Raw genomic sequence first — 21,616 nt, forward strand, 5'->3', positions numbered from 1 at the left:
CAAATATTATTATTATATTTAGAGCTGCACGATTATTCATTAAAAATTCACCCCCCCCCCCCATATGATCTTAATCTGGCATTTCCGCAACTAATATTCTCTGCTCACTCACAGCTGTCAAAAAGAACAAAAAAGAGCCTCCAGCAAATGTTTATCAACATTGTTCAGTGATGGGAGATAATTATAAAAAAAAGTATCATTTGGTTCTTTTAGATCAAGGGGATGAACTTCGGTCTGTAAATGAGGTCAGTTTACCCACTTAAAGTGGTTGTAAACCCACCTTTTTAACTTTTACCTATAGGTAAGCCTTTATTGAGGCTTACCTATAGGTACTGTAAATATCTCCTAAACTTGCACCGTTTAGGAGATATTTACATTGCATGTAGCCGATGACGTCATCGGCGCATCCACTCTGAAGAAACGGCCGCCCGTGCTGTTTCTTCAGAGCCCTGTGGCGTGACCGGTGGCTCCTGCGCACATGCGCAGGAGTGACGTTGTGCGGCTCCCGGCCAGTAGCATAGCCGGAGTCCGCAGACCAGGAAGGAAGACGGCTGAAAATGGATGTGGCCTCCAGCGAGGATGACGAGGGCTTTGTTTGGAGATAAGGGTCACATAATGTGCTAGTATGTGATGCATACTAGCACATTATGCATTTACTTTTCAGGGGGGGGGGGAAAACACACTGGGTTTACCTCCTCTTTAACCACTTAAGGATCGCCCGCCGCAGTTTTAATGCGGCAGGCAGCCCCTCATGCACAAACCAACGTAACCCTACGTTGGTCGCGTGCCTGCTGCTAGGGGGCTCCTGCCCCCACTCGGCAGCGGGGACTCCAATGCACAGGGCCGGTGGCTCCGATTGCCGCCGGCCACCCACGATCACTCCCCGCTGAGAGAGAAGAATGGTCAGCTGTTGTAAACACAGCTGACCGTTCTTCTCTCTGGAATGATAACAGAGCCCCTGTGATCCTTCTATCTCTATTCTAACTTTATTTGGGTACAGCATCGCACAACCAAAAAATTTTCAGTTTAAGTAACGCAGTGCCAAATCGCAAAAAATGGCCATTTTTGCGATTCGGCACTGCGTTACTTTAACGAAAAACTGTGCGGTTGTGCGACGCTGTACCCAAATACAATTGATGTCCTTTTTTCCCCACAAATAGAGCTTTATTTTAGCGGTATTTGATTACCTCTGCGGTTTTTAGATTTTGCGCTATAAACAAAAAACGAAGAGCAACAATTTTGAAAAAAGCCATATTTTTTACTTTCTGCTATAAAACATTCCCAATAAAAAAAAATTTAAAATCTAATTTTTTTTATCAGTTTAGGCCAATTTGTATTCCGCTACATAAATCCCAAAAAGCATATTTTAATTGGTTTGCGCAAAAGTTATAGCGTTTACAAACTACGAGATAGATTTTTGAAATGTAAATTAATTTTTTTGTTTTTATTAGCAATGGCGGCGATCAGCGGTTTTTAGACTGCGACTGTGACATTACGGCGGACAGATCGGGCCCCTAACTGACATTTTTGACACTTTTTGGGGACCAGTGACATTAATACAGTAATTAGTGCTAAATATTATGCACTGTTACTGTATAAATGGCACTGGCAGGGAAGGGGTTATCGCTGGGGTTGATCAAAGGGGTTAATGTGTACCTAAATGTGCTTACTCACTGTGTAGGGGAAGAGTTCTGTCACTGTGACAGGCACAGAGAGATCAAAGTTTCAGCTTAGCTGAAACTCCTGATCTCTCCCTGCCTGTCTCACAGAAGACTCGCCTGCTTTGTTTACATAAGTAGGCGGGTCTTTTGTCAGTTAATCTGACGGTCGCGGGAGGAAGGCGGCGAACACCGCTGCTCCTCCCGCAGCCTACCTCCCGCTGTGTCTAAACACCTCGAGCATGTAATTACGTAGTAATACGTGATTTAGCACAGCCGAGCCGCCCTGCCGCAGTAATACTACGGTGGGCGATCGGCAAGAGGTTAAGGAGGCAAATCCTTTCGGGCCAGAACTGGTTAAAGACTAAGACTTCTTCTGACACTTGCTGCTTGCAAGAAAAAATCAAAATATTTTGCTAGAAAATTTCTTAGAACCCCTAAATATTATATGTATATTTTTTGAAGAGACCCTAAAGAAAAAAATGGCAGTTGTTGCAATATTTTATGTCACACTGTATTAGTGCAGTGGTCTTTCAGTGCCGGTTCACATTTCTGCGATGCGGGAACGAATATGCAGCGTGTTCCCGCATGGCATCCACACCCCTGGCAGTTCACACTGCCATATGCGATACGCTGGGGGTGTCAATTAAAAGTTAACACCCCCAGATCCCCCAGATATCGCAGTGCGATCTGAAAGTTCACACACAATTGGATCGCACTAATGTGAACCACCATGCGATCCGATTCTGTTGCGGACCAAAAAAAGGGTCTTGTGCGTGTTAGGTGCGATTGCGGTGCAAATTCAGCCATACAAACTGTATGGCTGAATTTGCACCGCACAGAGATCGCATGTAGTTTTAGGAGCATTGCGCTCCGAATTACATGCCATCTCTGTTATCGCACAAATGTGAACCGGCACTTCCAGTCTTTTCACTCACCTGTCCAACGGTCCAGCGATGTGGCTGCCCGAAGCCTCGATCCTCTTCCCTCTGGTCTCGGCGGCGCCAGCATCACTGCTGTGGGCAGCCGGCTGTGACAGTTTGCGGCTTCACAGCCGGGTACCCACTGCGCATGCGCCAGTCGCGCTGCGCGTCTTGATTGGCCAGCAATCTTCTGGGACCTCTGACATGTCCCAGAAGATTGCAGGGAGGGAGGGGGAGAGGAGAACTTCCGTACAGGGCGCCGCGGCGCTCCGAGCGGAAGTGGGAGCGGGTACCTGTCAAAACTAGGTACCCGCTCCCCCCCCCCAAAAAAATGACATGCCAAATGTGGCATGTCAGGGGGTTAGAATACCTAAAGCGGAAGTTCCACTTTTGGGTGGAACTCCGCTTTAAACGAAAAAAAATACACTTTAATTAATTGAAAAAAAAAAAAAAACTAAACAGTAAAGTTAGCCCAACTTTTTTGTATACTGTGAAAGTTGATGTTACACAGAGAATCCTGAAAAAATCGTGATCTTTATTTCAAACAAATAATTTGTGACTCTCATTTTATCCAGAATCGTGCAGCTCTAATTATAATACAGGATTTATATAGCAACAACAGTTTGTGCTGCGCTTTACACAATAGAGACAGCACAGTTACTAAACAATTCAAGACAAGAGAGTTAAGCCTCGTACGCACGCATCGATAATTGGCCATGAATTTTCGGCCAACGTCCGATCGGCCGATTTTCGGCTTGTTAGTATGATGCTTCCGACAACCGACTCCGACTTTTCGGCCGAAAAAAATCTGGTGTGCAGGCTATAAATTTTTTGTTGGCCGTCAACACAACGGGCGATTTTCCGTCAGTCAGTACAGATTTCGGCAGACAAAAATCAAGACTGGGCATGCTCAGAGAAGAAAAAACACACGGAAAGTAAACCAGCACATGACATCACTTCTGAAGTAGATTTTTGTTGGCCGAGAAACTTCGTGTGCAGTCTAGGCACATTCCAACCAACAAAACACAACTCTGGACAAAAGTCGGAAGATCGGTCGGCCGATAATCGTTGCGTGTGTACGAGGCATTAGGAGGACCCTGCTTGTGAAAGCTTACAATCTAACAAGGAGGTCCAAGTGATACAAAATGTAACAGCTGGAAGGAATATGTTTATGAGAAAGAAAAGGTTCAGCGTTTAAGGCCCGTACCCATGATCAGAAAATCATACGAAAAATACAGCTTTCAAAGCAATCGTATAATAATCTGATTGTTAGTATACAGCTTTCGAGAGCCGATCACGACAGTTCATCCAATATCCGATGGGGCAAGCACGAAAAGTTTTCTCGCACGGTACCAGATTGTATGATTTTCATTCATTCAGTACAGTTGTTGTTTGAAAATACAATACAAGTTTTCCCAAACAACACAGACCAATTATAACCCATATTCTGATAGCAGCACGGCCAGAGATGTAGAGTAACTAAGTAGAACTACTTCACTACTGTACTTAAGTACCGAAAGGCGGCATCTGTACTTTCCTGGAGTAGAATTTTTTTCTCCTACTTCCACTTTTACTTCACTACATTTTTTCGATGATTTCAATACTTCTACTCCGATATTTTTTTTTGTGTGCTGCATAGTTACTCGTTACAATTATAAAAATTACCACTGCCAGAACAGTAGATGGCAGGTTTCATGAAGCTCAAAAAATGTGTATAATGTCATGTGTACTTTTGACTTCTTTTGACTTCTTTCTTTAATAACTTTAACTTTAATAACTAACTTTAATAAACTTTTGACTTCTTTCTTTAATAGCTACATAACACAGTACTTGTACTTTTACTTTCAGTACTTGAGTAGCAATTTTTTTAAAAAAAAACTACTGGTACTTTTACTTTCAGTACTTGAGTAGCAAAATAAAAAAAAAAAAAACTACTTGCAATACTTAACTACAAAAAAAATGTTGAATACTCTAGTACTTCTACTCAAGTCACTTTTTGATCGAGCACTTGTACTTTTACTCAAGTATGGGTTTTGAGTACTTTATACAACTCTAAGCACGGCTAGCTATCACATCTAAATGGAAGTGAATTGAGGCACCAAATGTCACGGATGTAATTAGTAGAGTGCAGACGCATTGCTCCTATGAGGAATTCTTCGCCTTTCGCAATGGTTCTCTTAATGATTCTCGAATGTATGGTCAGCCTGGTGTGAGCAGTTCCCGAAAACACATCCTAAATAGGGTGCAGCCCGAGTTCTTACTGTTTTTTTGATGATGATTAATCATTGACATGTTTGGTGGTTTTCTGTACTTTTCTCTTTTTTTTTTTGGTTTCATCCCTCCCCCCTCTTTTTTTATTGTTTGTCTGAACCATTTCTCCACACTTCGTACTGTTATTTTTGCTCCTTGTTTTCTCCAATGGTCGACTACTGCCTAGTCACCTTTCACCCGTGACCACCACTGGGTCATCACTTTCCTATAGGGAATACTATCTGGCATCTGGATGGGACCTGGACGGGGACACAGTTATTGTTCCCACTGGGGGTGTCCATATCCGGGTCTCACCATGAACTATCCTCAGGGAACGCTATGGGATGCATTTGTACCTTGCTGCTCCGGGTGGCGGCTTATTTGTCACATAGTTGCCTTATCGATCTTATGTTATTTATGACTAATTGCACTGGACAAATGTCTCTATTAATGTATGAACACTGTTATCTTGTCTTGTTTATGCATTGTCCGACTGTTGGACACTTTGAATGTTTGTAAGCTTTTACTTACCTTGTTTGAAGTTTAATAAAAACGAATTGAATGAAAATACAATACAAATACACTACAACACATTACATCACTTACAAATTTTTATTCTATTGTATGAGAATTTTCATAACTTTAGAAAACTCTTCATTTTGGATTTGCGATTAGCGTGCAAAAAAAAAAAATCTTTTGTCCGATAATCTCATTGTGTGTATCAGATATTAGGCAGTAGAGAGATAGGCTTCTCTGAAGAGAAAGCATTTCAGAGATCATCTAAAGGTAGACAGATAGGTAGACAGCTAGACATATTGGTGTAGGGAGTTCCAGAGGATGAGAGAGACTCTGGGGAAGTCCTGGAGATGAGCATGAGAGAAGGCGATGATGGGGTCTAGACAGCAGGAGGTCTTGGGAGGAGCAAAGAGGATGGTTTAGGTGATAATTACAGATTAATTTGGTGATGTAGTTTGGGGTAAAGGGGATTGGCTTTGTAGGTTTTTAATTTTTGGAATTTTTTTCATTGGGTGAGCAGAAGCCAGTGAAGGGATTGTCAGAGAGGGGCGGCACACACTGTTCATTAAAGAAGAAATCTAGCCAAAGCTTTTTGGCTGTATTTCTCTTATAGATCACAGGAATGTAGTTTGTTCTGCACTCCTGTGACCCGCTAAAGCCCGCTGCCGGCTGATGTCACAGAGTCATACGGTCTGGATCCACCCAGATGCCTGGACTGGCAGCAGGCTTAGCCTCTCAACAAGCCGCTGGGAGCTTGAGCCAGTTGCTCGTGCCCCTTCCACAGCCCGGCGCTCCAGTGAGTGCTGGAGGGGCAGAGCAGAGAGCAGGTGACTTACAGTGAAGGCTGAGAACTGAGCAATTCACCTAGAAGAGTATCTTTTTTTTCCGTGGTGGAAGGAAAGAAAATAGTATAATCTATTTCTTGCTTTAGTGATCATGCTGTGATTTCAGCAAAGTGCCAGCTTAAGAATCTCTAGTAGTAAAGTCACTCATCTAACCATAGCCTTAGATCACGCAAGAAAATTGCTCAATTTCCTCATTACAAACAGTGCTGATGGGTGAATCCTTCCCACAGCACTATTGTGTTCCGCCGGTGGGGAGCCTTCCCTGCCAGCATAAGCCAATGGGGTTGATTTATTTAAACTGAAGAGTGCAAACTCTGCACAGAAACCAATCAGCTTCTAGTTTGTTTTGTCAGTTAGAAGCTGATTGGCTACCATGCACTGCTGCACCAGATTTTGAACTCTCCAGTTTTAGTAAATAAACCCAATGATTAGTGTTGCCAGCTATAGCCAGCGGCACTAATCGTTCTGGAAAAAAATGTAAGGGTGCCCATACATGGATTAAAATTGAACCAAATGAATATTGATATATGTATAGCCAGCTTAAAGGAGAACAGAAAATGTTAATATGAAATAATAATTTAATTATTATTTTTTGTTGTTTACATTCTTTTTAATTAAGCAGTGCAAAGAGTAATGATGGCCTGCAACATGTAAAAACCCATTGCAACCAATCAGATTTCAAATTGTTAATAGTACCTCGACTATGCTTATAGTGACAGCATTTAGCACTGGCTTACTAATTAAGTTGGAAAATGGGTAATTTCACATGGGAAAAATTGATCAGCTGTTCAATCCATGAAGAAAAGGTACATTTGTGCAAACATTCCTAAAAAAGCAGATCTATGTTCATATTTGCATTTGTCACAGTGAACAGAACGGATGATTTTAATACATTTACATTAATCTTAATTTTTTTTTTTACTGGGAGACAGTACCATATCTTTGAGAAATGATCCTGCTAGGTCTCATCTATGGGATGGAAGGCATCAAAGTACTGTTCTCAAGCTATGACAATATAAGCTGACAGATCAATGCAAATATCCTATTACTTTCATCTGGTAAAGTCAGGTGCAAGAGTGGATTAATTTTATCCGTGCAACCAAATAAGAATAACATTTTAATGAATTCCCCTCAGAGATTGCAGAGCAATCATGGCAAAATACAGCTTAAGACCAATACATAACTTCAGGCCCAGTTTCACTGGAAGGTTTATTGCACTAAAATTTATGTTAGTCTCTAAGAGGCAGTTAAAAAAGCCGGCAGACATATTGTTACTGGAGAAAAGCCAGCTCGGTAGATTGTGATACCTTTTCAGAACATTTTGGCCTGGTAAAAGGTATTATCTTAATTAAGCTGTATTTGTCATTAAATCATTATAGTAATAAAGGCGATTGTTAGTTTTTTTCACAGTAATTTAATATCATTATACCGGTCCTGCATATTTATAAAGTCTGTACTGAGTAGAAAAGAACTGGGGGGCAGGGGGTCAACATTAAATATATCTAGCCACATATGGTTTTCTATCTAGTGAGATTCAGAAACATAAAGCACTCTTTTTCAAGGCCTTATCTACATACAAACTGTTATTCTGCATATTAATGTAACTGGGTGCAGCCGCTCGTGTGTTCCAACTTCCACCAGCTTGCCCTCCCACCACTGTATAACTGCCCATGTGAGACAGAACGGGCTGTGGGTGTCTGTGTACCAAAACCCAAAGATGGAGGAACCCATTGCTGTGTGTACCAACAGTCGTAGAGAGTCAGTGTGGAACCGATCATAAGAAACAGAACTTCTGGAACAGCTGACCACCAAGCATTTGGGACCAGAACTGTCGGCTGGCAGGAGTGGTGAGCATAAATACAGCTCTTAATTCCTTGCTACACACAGTTAGACTGCTCTTTACTTAGCAGCTCATCAGCCATCCATTACACACTCTTAAAGGGACAGGATCAGATGCACCACCTTAAAGAAGGGCCCCAACGTAAGTCCGCTAACACTGGCAGTATTTTATAGCCACCTGCAGGGGTAGCACTTTGTCAGAAATGCTCACACCCTGCCCACTGTTGGGGTTGTATGAGTAGAGTGCACATGAGGACCTTATATTTTTTTGGGGTTAGTTAATGTTGTTACGGTTAACCCTGTTTGCACCAGTTATAATTCAGATTAGCATTACAACAGTTCAGTTGATTGCCATTTTAAGGGTCAGTGTTCACATTATCTAGTGCTGCATTTTTAAACCTGTTAAATTGTCTGCCTATTGATTCATATACGTTTTAACCACCTTGCCTTAATGCACGTTATCTACCATCCAATTGCTCATGTTCGATTTTATGTGTACTGTTATAGAGTGGTAGCCTGCTAACATTTAAGATACACAGGTGTGGGGTGTGAAGGCCATCAATCTATAAGCAGGTGTGTCAGTGGGGACAAAGCAGCTTAAAGAGTCATGGTAGAACAGAAAACCCGTCAGCGGCTCCTGCGGGTGTAAGCGCAACACTAATATCCTTCAAGCATCCATGCGTATGGAACAGGCAGAAACATCCCATGCATTTTCTACTTCACCGACATAGGACACAAATAGTATAGGGAGGTCCTGATCAGGAGAGGAAATACCATTGTTGCACAATATGCAGCTGCACAGGGGGTTCTGGGATTTGAAGCCCATTTATTCTACATGTGAGTAGTAGGACCACTCACACTGTCACATAGACTTCTTCATTACTAGGACATGTGGGATGTGGGAGGACTTCTACATGATGCCCTAAAAGCCTCATTCACACAGCTGATTAAAACTGTACACTTGCCAAGAATCAGTTGCAGATCTCACAGGTGTGTGCGATCAATAACAGGTGCCATGGCTGTCCTCGGTTGTTCTCATACAGCTGCACATTGAGCGATTACTAATATTTTATGGGTAAACTTAATCCAGGGACTATCTGATTGCCTGGTGGGGGATTAGGAAAGGAATTTTTACCCCTGCTGGAGCAAATTGGATCATGCTTTATTGTTTTTTTTTTTTTTTTTGCCTCCTCACCAACTGCTGGTGTAGGATTGTATATATGGAGGTTTTCTATTTGTGCGTGTTTGTTTGTATACTATTAGGGAAAGATAAGCGGCCCTGGATGTAGACAGTTTGTGTCTAGGACAGCTCATCTGTACGTAACCACATGTAACCACTCAATGTGCAATTATTAGCAAAAATCCATGGCGCCTGTCAATAATTTGCACAGGCTTCCTGGCTATAGCTGATCGCACACACCTGTGAACCCCGCAACTGCTTCTTAGTGGTATACAGCTCCAATCAGGCCTTATGGCATTATGTGGAAGTCCTCCCACATCTCACATGTCTTGGAAGTTTGCAGTGTCTAGATCTATGTGACAATGTGAAGGGTCCCAGTGCCCCTGTTCACACATACCCATGATGCCCACCGCAGGATTTGGCTAATTGCTGCTGGTGTACTGCCTTATTTGGCTGTGCAAATAAATGAGGATCTACTGTTCTGCTTTGCAGTATCCAGAGAAGCCCTCCTTCACTCATTCCTGACAACCATTGAAAACATGAAGAATGTTTCTCCTATTACCTCCAGACACCATTTAGATTGAAGGTAAGAAGCGACCTCCCCAACAGCATATTATGAATGGCTACTATCTATCTATCTATCTATCTATCTATCTATCTATCTATCTATCTATCTATCTATCTATCTATCTATCTATCTATCTATCTATCTATCTATCTATCTATCTATCTATCTATCTATCTATGTTCCTATTTCTAACTATTTATATGTATGTATGTATGTATGTATGTATGTATGTATGTACCTTCAGTTTATTCTATCTATCTATCTATCTATCTATCTATCTATCTATCTATCTATCTATCTATCTATCTATCTATCTATCTATCTATCTATCTATCAATATGACTGGCAGCGATTAAATGACAGCCTCCTTACAGATGGGTCCTAATGAACAAGTGCCCCTGATATCAACTTTAAGGAAAGCCAGCCGAAACTGCATTTCTGGACATAGGTCGTCACCTCACCTCCTTTGAATGAAATGAAACAATCTGATTTCTGGCTTATAGGACGAATGAACACATAAAAAATGTTTTTTCTTTCTTCATAGAGAACCTTATTTTGTCTAAGCACAGATTTTTTCCAACATGGCTGTAAATCCCAGCATGCATTACCAATCAGAAAAGCATGGTACTCTTTTGTTAACCCATATACAGCCAGCTGCTAGAAATGCATGAATATGAAGTATTGTGTGGAAAATAGGGCTGTGTATGGCCATTCTAGTGCTTGTCCTGAGAGTGAGAGTACAACATTTGGCATTCAAGAAGGGTAAAAAAAAAGGCCAAAAAACTCTTTGCTCTTAAAGAAATTGCTATTCTTGTGACACCTGATCCTCATTTGCGCTCCCTAAAAGCGAAACCTTATCAATAACAACTTGATAAAAAAAAGAATGTTCTTTAGCAAGTAACATCCATTCGATATTAATAATTATACTACTAAAATTAGTGTGCACTGTTAATTGTATCCAGCATTGCTCCTGTTTCTTCTTGCTGGAGGCTGCCATTTTACTGAAGCCCAGAGCCCCTGAGCAGCAGTAAATCAAAAAGCGGAACTAAACCCATAAACGTAGTCCCCGTTCACACTAAGGCGACCTGTGAGGCGACCTGGTCGCCTCTCAGGTCGCCGTAGGTCGCCTTCCATAGGGAAGCTGCGGACCCGTTCTAATAGGAGCGACACAAGTCGCTCCGACCTAGAAAAAGGGTCCGGAGCTTCTTTGGGGGCGACCCGGAGGCGACCGCCATAGACTTCAATGTTATGAAGTCCGTGGTGGCCGCTCCGAGGTCGCGGCGCGATGCTCGCACCGCGACCTCGGAGGTCGCCCCCCCAAGTCGGATCGCGGCAATGTGAACGGGGCCTTAACCTTTTAAAAAAAAACAGTTACATTCATGGAATGCCAGGACTGCTAACTGTCACATTTGCTTGTGTCCTCAACCAAACTGTCAAACCATCAAATGGCTGAAGTCATAACTGATCACATGTGCAGGACCATGTGTAAAGGCTGTAAAGGATTTCATTTTACTTTAAAGTGGAAGTAAATACTCCTATCGTTTCAGCCAAGGAAGCTGCCATCTTGGCTTCTTTTTAATCTTTAATTGCCATGATGCTGTACATGTGATCGATTATGACACCAGCCAATGGAGGGTTTGACAGTTTGGTTGAGAGCACAACCAACGTGGCAGTTACATTCCCAGCATGAGCCGTTTTTCTAAACTGTTAAATAGATGGGTTTCTATCTGTTTTGAGGCTGTCAGTAGATCAGTCTCTACAAATTCGGCAGTGTCTGAAAGTAGAGAGCAACTAAACATGTGCAGAACTGGGTGCGACAGTGTATTACTTACTGGATTTTAAACCGTATAAGAACTTATTTTTAATGTTTTTCATAGCTATACCTGCAAAAGGGGTCAGACTGCAGTGATCTATCAGGACTTCATTTTCATTTTTCAAACATGAAAAGGTAAACTAACACCCTCCACACCCAGTTGATTTTTGATTGGTCATAGTAGTCACATGCCAGCACTGACCAATCAGAATCACTCTGATCCATCCCAGGAGCACTACACCAGCTGCATGGGCACTGACAGCTCATCACCCATGGAGGTGAGTACAGCAGGGACCAGTGATGGTAGGGAGGGTGTAGGGCAGGGGTGAGCAACCTTTTTTTTTTTTTTTTTTTTTTTTGGTAAGGCACTATTCTTTCTACTGACACCAATGATGAGGCACTATTCTTTCTACTGACACCAATGATGGAGCACTATTCCTTCTACTGACACCAATGATGGAGCACTATTCCTTCTACTGACACCAATGATGGAGCACTATTCTTTCTACTGACACCAATGATGGAGCACTATTCTTTCTACTGACACCAATGATGGAGCACTATTCCTTCTACTGACACCAATGATGGAGCACTATTCCTTCTACTGACACCAATGATGGAGCACTATTCCTTCTACTGACACCAATGATGGAGCACTATTCCTTCTACTGACACCAATGATGGAGCACTATTCCTTCTACTGACACCAACGGCGGGGAACTATTCCTTCTACTGACACAACGGTGGGGAACTATTCCTTCTACTGACACAACGGTGGGGAACTATTCCTTCTACTGACACAACGGTGGGGAACTATTCCTTCTACTGACACAACGGTGGGGAACTATTCCTTCTACTGACACAACGGTGGGCCACTATTCCTTCTACTGACACAACGGTGGGGAACTATTCCTTCTACTGACACAACGGTGGGGCACTATTTCTTCTACTGACACCAACGGTGGGGCACTATTCCTTCTACTGACACAAGGGTGGGGCACTATTTCTTCTACTGACACAACGGCGGGGCACTATTTCTTCTACTGATACCAACGGTGGGGCACTATTCCTTCTACTGACACAATGGTGGGGCACTATTCCTCCTACTGACACAATGGCGGGGCACTATTCCTTCTACTGACACAACGGTGGGGCACTATTCTTTCTACTGACACAATGGTGGGGCACTATTTCTTCTACTGACACAACGGTGGGGCACGATTCATTCTACTGACACAACGGTGGGACACTATTCCTTCTACTGACACAACGGTGGGGAACTATTCCTTCTACTGACACAACGGTGGGGAACTATTCCTTCTACTGACACAACGGTGGGGAACTATTCCTTCTACTGACACAACGGTGGGGAACTATTCCTTCTACTGAGACAACGGTGGGGAACTATTCCTCCTACTGAGACAACGGTGGGGAACTATTCCTTCTACTGACACAACGGTGGGCCACTATTCCTTCTACTGACACAACGGTGGGGAACTATTCCTTCTACTGACACAAGGGTGGGGCACTATTCCTTTTACTGACACAAGGGTGGGGCACTATTTCTTCTACTGACACCAACGGTGGGGCACTATTCCTTCTACTGACACAACGGCGGGGCACTATTCCTCCTACTGACACAGCGGCGGGGCACTATTTCTTCTACTGACACCAACGGTGGGGCACTATTCCTCCTACTGACACAATGGCGGGGCACTATTTCTTCTACTGACACAGTGGCGAGGCACTATTTCTTCTAATGACACAATGGCGGGGCACTATTTTTTCTAATGACACAACGGTGGGGCACTATTCCTTCTACTGACACAATGGTGGGGCACTATTTCTTCTACTGACACAACGGTGGGGCACTATTTCTTCTACTGACACAACGGTGGGGCACTATTCCTTCTACTGACACAATGGCGGGGCACTATTTCTTCTACTGACACAATGGTGGGGCACTATTCCTTCTACTGACATAACGGTGGGGCACTATTCCTTCTTATGACACAATGGTGGGGCACTATTCCTCCTACTGACACAATGGCGGGGCACTATTCCTTCTACTGACACAACGGTGGGGCACTATTCCTCCTACTGACACAATGGCGGGGCACTATTCCTTCTACTGACACAACGGTGGGGCACTATTCCTCCTACTGACACAATGGCGGGGCACTATTTCTTCTACTGACACAACGGTGGGGCACTATTCCTTCCTCTGACACAATGGCGGGGCACTATTTCTTCTAATGACACAACGGTGGGGCACTATTCCTTCTACTGACACAATGGCGGGGCACTATTTCTTCTAATGACACAACGGTGGGGCGCTATTCCTTCTACTGACACAATGGCGGGGCACTATTTCTTCTACTGACACAATGGCGGGCACTATTCATTCTACTGACACAATGGTGGGGCACTATTCCTTCTACTGACACAATGGCGGGGCACTATTCCTTCTACTGACACAATGGCGGCACTATTTCTTCTACTGACACAACGGTGGGGAACTATTCCTTCTACTGACACAACGGTGGGGCACTATTCCTCCTACTGACACAATGGCGGGGCACTATTTCTTCTAATGACACAACGGTGGGGCACTATTCCTTCTACTGACACAATGGCGGGGCACTATTTCTTCTACTGACACAATGGCGGGGCACTATTCCTCCTACTGACACAATGGCGGGGCACTATTCCTTCTACTGACACAACGGTGGGGCACTATTCCTCCTACTGACACAATGGCGGGGCACTATTCCTTCTACTGACACAACGGTGGGGCACTATTCCTCCTACTGACACAATGGCGGGGCACTATTTCTTCTACTGACACAACGGTGGGGCACTATTCCTTCCTCTGACACAATGGCGGGGCACTATTTCTTCTAGTGACACAACGGTGGGGCACTATTCCTTCCTCTGACACAATGGCGGGGCACTATTTCTTCTACTGACACAACGGTGGGGCACTATTTTTTTTTTCCCCCACTGACTGCCAAGTCTGAGACACTGATCACTCCCTTTGTGTAAAAAGTCTGTAGACCCCTGGTATATATCCATCTACCGGTATATCTGCTCATTCCCAGATAGCAAGCAATTGTGCTGCAAGTTTTTAAATGACGTTTGCTAGACTTGCCATACTTTACAGGTTTGTTGCACAATTGCAGCAAGTCCACATTGCATGACTCCAGATCAACTTTCTTTGCAAACATTCTGAAAGTCTGCTGCAAGTTCTGGTTCAGTTATGTTGTGCCATAGTCATCCCAACACATTTTGCTTCAGCAAGAAAAAACAGGAACAATACTGGAGGCAAATTCCAGCACACGCTAATTGTGCTAATCTAATTAATAGTGCCGGTTCACATTAGTGCGATGCCAGACATTGCATGTGATACGCACCGCATTGCTGTGCAGATCACATGCGATGTATGTACAATGCAATTACAGCCACACAAAATGTATGGCTGAAATCGCATCGCATTTGCACCAGTGGTGCAGGACCCTTTTTTGGTTCACACTGGAATCGGATGGCATGGGTGTTCACACCTATGCAATCAGATTACTGCACCATTTCACAGTTCCCACTATGATCTGCAAACCAATCTGGGGGTGTCATTAACATTACATAGACACCCCCATCGATTTGCAGATCTCAGTGTGAACCGACACTGATTCGCAGGGTTTCCTGCATCGCACCAGTGTGAACCGGGACTTAATGTGGAATGGATGATTCTTGCTAAAGAACATTATTTTCTCAAGTTATTATTAGTAAAGCCCTGGTTTAAAGTGGTTGTAAACCTACCTCTACCAGTGGTGTATTTAGGTTTTGTGCTGCCCTAGGCCTGACTAAACTTGTGCACCCCTTCATTTAAAAATGACCCCTTCCTGTAAAGGCCACACCCTTCCTGTTTATGACCCATTCTGTCATCTGTAAACCACAACCACAGTGTATCAGTGCCCATCAGCGTAGCCTCATCAGTTCCCATAAGTTCAGCCTCATCAGTGCAGCCTCATTACTGCCCATCAATGCAACCTCATCAGTGCAGCCTATCAGTTTTAGCCCCATCAGTGGCCACCAGTGCAGCCTATCAGTGCCCATTAGTGCAGCCTAAGATATTTGGACTTGTGTTTGCTGCCACTGATTGTAATTCTAAGAATATTTCATTTATTTGTATAATGACTAGGACGTCCAGAGTCATTATACAAATAAGTGAAATAATCAGTGGCAGCAAAAAAAAGTTCAAATATCTTATAAGATAAGAGTAATCTTACTAACCCAGTGACATATTGCAATAGTACATGAAGTAAGCAAGTCCAAAATATTATTGCCATCATATACAATTAAATGTTTTAATTGTATAGGATGCAATTCAATATTCTCGCTCAAGGACAAGGATGTTTAAAGAAATAGAAAATATATTATTGACATAATGCCTACCATACCTGGGGCCGAGGAGGGTAGGCGGAGCATTAGGCTGCAATGCCACACTTATTAGCATTGGGGGCCGTCGGACCAGTTGTATTAAGTGTGGTTGGCGGCCTGCGGTCTGTCCAAATGTCCTCACCCGCCTGTATTATCATACCGGCAGGTAGCAGTGTGACCGCTTTATGTGGGTGCCAGACTTATTTGCCTCCTGAACCTTGCCCTCTGGCCCAATTCGCCCCATGAGACTGGCTCTATACTAAAAGTGTAGCGCAAGCTGACGGGGACCCTTTTTGTGTGGGAGTCGGGAGAAGGCTGTTTTTGTTTCCTGCAGGGTGCAGCTTTTTTGCTGCCCCCCTGCAAAGTGCCTCCCTAGGCCTGGGCCTTGTTGGCCTAGGCCAAGATACAGCACTGACCTCTACTGATTGTACCTATAGATAAGACTATAATAAGGCCTACCTATAGATAGTGTAAGTATCTCCGAAATGTACACCGTTTAGGAGATATTTACTGTATACTGCACTGATGACATCATCGGCACAAGCGCTCTGAAGGAACGGCTGCCCGTGATGTTTCTTCAGAGCCCTGTGCCGTGACTGGCAGCTAATGCGTGCATGCGCAGAAGTGGCGTCATGCCACTCTGGCCAGTAGCACAGTCAAAGTCTGGGGACCCCGGAAGGAAGACGGAAGCGGCCTTCAGCGGGGACGATGAGGGCTTTCTTTGCATCTAAGTGTCACATAATCATGTGTTAGTATGCGATGCATACTAACACACTATGTCTTTACTTTGCAGGGGAAAAAAATAGCAGACTTCTTCTTTAACAGACTCAACACTGCCACAAATGTGCGGTAAGTTATCCTTGCGATCTGGGTTGGTCAGTAAATGCAGTCTATTTACATGCTCCACTCTTGCATGCCTCTCACTTCCTGTTGAGTTTCAGGGACAGGAAGTGAAGAGAAATCTCCCCAAGGGTACAGTGGTAGTAGTGTGGTGTGCGCAGCGCTGGTGAGGGCACACATTAGCTAGGCTGAGCTCACTATGACACTTTATCATAAAACAATTCCAAGAAATGAGAACACATCCTCCTCCCTCTGACCCCTCACACATGCTGAATGTAGAGACAACTGTCCCCTCCATAGAGTGCACAGAACACCCTCCACCCTCCATCTCTCCTCACCAGGAAGGAACACTCACCGCCACTATCGGGGAATCCACCTATTAAACTCAACAATGCGCCTTAGATAGATCACACGAAGCACAAACGGTTTACATCACGGAGATACTTGTGTTTCTTGTTGCTAGGCAACCACCCGCTCAGCCACAGCAGCCACCGAGGTCCCGCCCCTCGGCTGTTTCTTGATTGGTCAATGCGGACAGCATGGCGCACGCTGCGAATTTCCCGGTCGGCTGAAACTCACCTGTGTGGTGGACGTCAGAGATCCCCGCCCCCTGCAGAATCGTCTCCCGCCAGCAGGGGGTTTGTGACTAGTACAGAAAGAAGGGGAGGGGGTGTATGGCTAGCACTGGAGGCATGATATGGCTGCAGCCATATAAGGAATTCTCTTTATTCGAGTTTCTTTAGCTCTGAGTATAAAACAACCGGGGACATGTGTTGTATACACTAAGCAAGGGATCAGCACTCCAGCTATGTTGGAACTACAAATCCCATCATGCCTTTTGGTGTCATACCTGAGGCTGTCGGTCTTGCAATGCCTCATGGGACTTGTAGTTCTACAACAGCTGGAGAGCTCTTTACCTACTCCTGCTAGGGGCTTCTTCGCAGCAACTGCAATGAGCTTTGTTGACCACCATAGTGTCATAGTTAGGTTGAAAAAACGACACAAGTCCATCTAGCTCAACCAAGAAAAAAGAGGAACCATACAGTCCCATATGCACAATTCTATACCCACAGTTGATCCAGAGAAAGGTGAAAATCCCAGCAAAGCATAATCCAATTTGCTACAGCAGGGGAAAAGATTCCTTCCTGATCCCCTGAGAGGCAATCGGATATTCACTGGATCAACTTTCCCTATAAATATTAGTACCCATTTATATTATGTACACCTAGGAAAGAATCCAGGCCTTTTTTAATGCAATCTTCTGAGCTGGCCAGAACCACCTCTGGAGGGAGTCTATTCCACATTTTCACAGCTCTTACTGTGAAGAAACCTTTCCGTATTTGGAGATGAAATCTATTTTCCTCTAGATGTAAAGAGTGCCCCCTTGTCCTCTGTGTTGACCTTAAAGAGGTTGTAAACCCCAAAAACATTTTTTTTTCTTTTTGCAACCTGCAAGAGAAACACATAATGAGCTAGTATGCATCGCATACTAGCTCATTATAAAATACCTTAGAATGAGCCACCGCCGTGCTGTCCGCTTACCTGTATGACGGGCAACATGTCCAGTCGCCCGTCTTCCGGGATCGCGGCATCCGGCCATCTGATTGGCCGGAGCCGCGGTGACGTCACTCCCGCGCGCGGGAGCCGACGACTACGGCACGGAGCTCTGAGCGGCCGTTCCTTCAGAGCACATGCGCCAGTGACGTCACTGGATGCATCTAAGGTAAATATCTCCTAAACGGTACAAGTTTAGGAGATATTTACAGTACCTATAGGTAAGCCTTATCATAGGCTTACCTATAGGTACAAGTTACAGAGGAGGGTTTACTTCCTCTTTAAAGTAAATAACTCAACACCAAGTTCACTATATGGACCCCTTATGTATTTATGCATGATGATCATATCCCCCCTTAATCTCCTCTTCTCAAGAGAGAATAAATTCAGTTCCTCTAATCTTTGCTCATAGCTGAGCTCCTCCATGCCTCTTATCAGTTTGGTTGCCCTTCTCTGCACTTTCTCCAGTTCCCCGATATCCTTTTTAGGAACTGGTGACCAAAACTGAACTGCATATTCCAGATGAGGTCTTACTAATGATTTGTACAGGGGCAAAATGATATCTCTCTCTCTGGAGTCCATGCCTCTGTTAATACAAGAAAGGACTTTGCTTGCTTTGGAAACCGCAGCTTGGCATTGCATGCTATTATAAAGCTTATGATCTACCAGGACACCCAGATCCTTCTCCGCTATGAATTCCCCTAGTTCTATTCCCCCTAGTATGTATGATGCATGGATATTCTTAGCCCCCAAGTGCATAATCATTGAAGACTCAATGTATGGGCACAGAGAAAACCATTGCCTGTATGTGCCCTGGTCACAGCATACATGTGCCATGGAGTGCCCTGGACGCAGATCTTCACAGGTTATCAACATGTGGGCGAATCATTACTTGAGCTTAAAGCGGAGTTTCAGCCTGTATTAACTACTTTCCGACCACCCGCCGCAAATATACTGCCCCCTTTCAGCAGCGGGGAAGCCGATTCACGGGGCCGGCGGCCGTGATTGCCGCCGGGCACCCGCGAACGCTCCCCGCGGAGAGAGAACGACAGTCTGCTGTTTTAAACACAGCAGACTGTTGTTCTCTCTGAAATGAGCACAGAACTCCTTTGTTCCTCCTATTTAGGATCACATGTTCCTGTGTTGATTCGACAAGCCCACCCCCCTCACAGTTAGAAAACACCCCCTGGGCATATACTTAACACTTTGATCGCCCCTGGATTAACCTCTTCCCTGCCAGTGTCATTTTTACAGTAACAGTGCATATTTTTAGCACTGATTACTGCAGCAATGTCACTTGTCCCCCCAAAAGTGTCAAAAACGTCAGTTAGGGGTCTGATCTGCTTAAAGCAATGTTGCAGTCCCGCTAAAAATCGCAGATTTTTAAAAGGTGCCAAATGTGGCCCCGGAGGGAGGGAGGAAGCAGGAAGCGGAGCTTCTGCTTTTGGATGGAACTCTGCTTTAACTGGACTGTAATCAGCAGCTCATCACTGAGTATGCACTGACCACTGCGATGACCCATAACACAAGTAAAGTGAATAACATTGATTATCTCATTACAGTGGTATCTGAAAGAGGGTGGGGTATATTAGGCAGCAGGTGAACATGTTGTCCCTGAAGTTTATGTGTTTTAAAAGCAAAAAAATTGGCAAACATAAGGATCTGAGCGACTTTGAGGGGGGCCAAATTTTAATGTTTAGATGACTGGGCTTGAGTAATCCCAAAACTACAGCTCTTGTGGGATGTTCCAAGTCTGGAGTGGTCAGAACCAATCAAATGTGGTCCAAGGAGGGAAAACCAGCAAACCAGTGGCAGAGTCACAGGTAGCCAAGGCTCATTGTAGGCCCATGTAGTTCGAGGCAATAGGAAAGCAACTGTAGCTCAAATTCCTGAAAAAAGTTAATGCTGGTTCCAATAAAAAGGTGTCAAAACATGCAGTTAGTTGTGTATAGGGCTGCATAGCCACAGACTGGTGCCCATGTTAGCAAACTTGGAAAAGGCAGCTCCACACCGCAACGGGATGATAATAAAATATATTTATAGTACTGCAGACAGATGCAGTAACAGGAATGAAAGGAAGCTTAACATGTTCCACACATCTTGTGCTTAGTTATAACCCCATCTATAGTTGTGTATAAGACTGAGTAGCCACAGACTGGTCAGGGTGCCCATGCTAACCCATGTCCACAGGCAAAAGCATCTACAATTGGCACATAAGCATCATAACTGGACTATGGAGCAATGGAAGAAGGTGGCCTGGTCTGGAAAATGGCTTGAGAAACACAACAAGTTTGGGATGTTGATTTGGCCTCCAAATTCTCTAGATCTCAATCCAATCCAGCTTCTGTGGAATTTGCTGAAAAAACGGTCCATGGAGGCCTCACCTCGCAACTATCAGGATTTAAATGATCTACTGATGGCTTGGTGCCAGATACCACAACATATCTTCAGAGGTCTAGTAGAGCCTATGCCTCAATGGGTTATTGAGGGTGGTCATAATGTCATGGCTAATCATTGTATTTGTTTAATTGAACAGCATACTTTTATATCACCACAATTGTTTTCAAATATAAATTTTATACGAGTCAGTGTTTGTCTCACTGCAACCAAGTGCATTTCTAGCAGTGGAAACATTTGTATCCTTTTGGCCAGATTGCATCAGGCCACACACCAGCTCAGACATCTTTAGTTACTTCTTGTTACACTGGGATCTTTGTTACTATTCCTGTCTCTCAAGGAAGCTAGCAGTATCTTTGAATGACCATCACCTGTCTATACATACATGTTTTTTACAGGTTTAATCTGTGGTTTGGTCACAGTGACGTCACAAGGGGCAGACGGTCTCCGGGTGATGTCACCGAATGGCCATGCCCCATCGCTATATAAGAACCTGGCAGACAAGGGAGCCGGCACAACGATGGGAGCCAGCGTCAGCGGAGGTCAAAGAAGATCGAAGGAAGAACTCGGTGGGAGAAGACCAGAGGAAGAAGTCGGAGGGAGAAGACCGGAGAAAGAAGACATCAGCAGAGGGAGAAGACCAGGAAGAAGACATCAGTGACTGTACCTGGAGAAAGAAGACACGGAGCTATGATGGGGGACATTCTTAATTCCTAATAAAAGCTTGTCAAAAACTGTCTCTTGTTTTTTGTAACACTACACTGCTTTTTTTGGATGAATGGGTAGGTGTACGTTG

General features: G+C 44.1%; 1 protein-coding gene across 1 annotated transcript in view; it reads right to left on the reverse strand.

The window, feature by feature from the left end:
* The window catches only part of ZBBX (zinc finger B-box domain containing), a 380,683-nt gene extending 363,364 nt beyond the window's left edge, over positions 1–17,319 (reverse strand). The window contains exon 1 of the mRNA XM_082248819.1: positions 17,225–17,319. The gene's annotated coding sequence lies outside the window, so the exon portion shown is untranslated. The remainder of the gene's footprint in view (positions 1–17,224) is intronic.
* Between the last annotated feature and the right edge of the window lie 4,297 nt (positions 17,320–21,616).

Source organism: Pelophylax lessonae (genome assembly GCF_965119305.1).
Source record: "Pelophylax lessonae genome assembly, chromosome: 3".
NCBI lineage: Eukaryota > Metazoa > Chordata > Amphibia > Anura > Ranidae > Pelophylax > Pelophylax lessonae.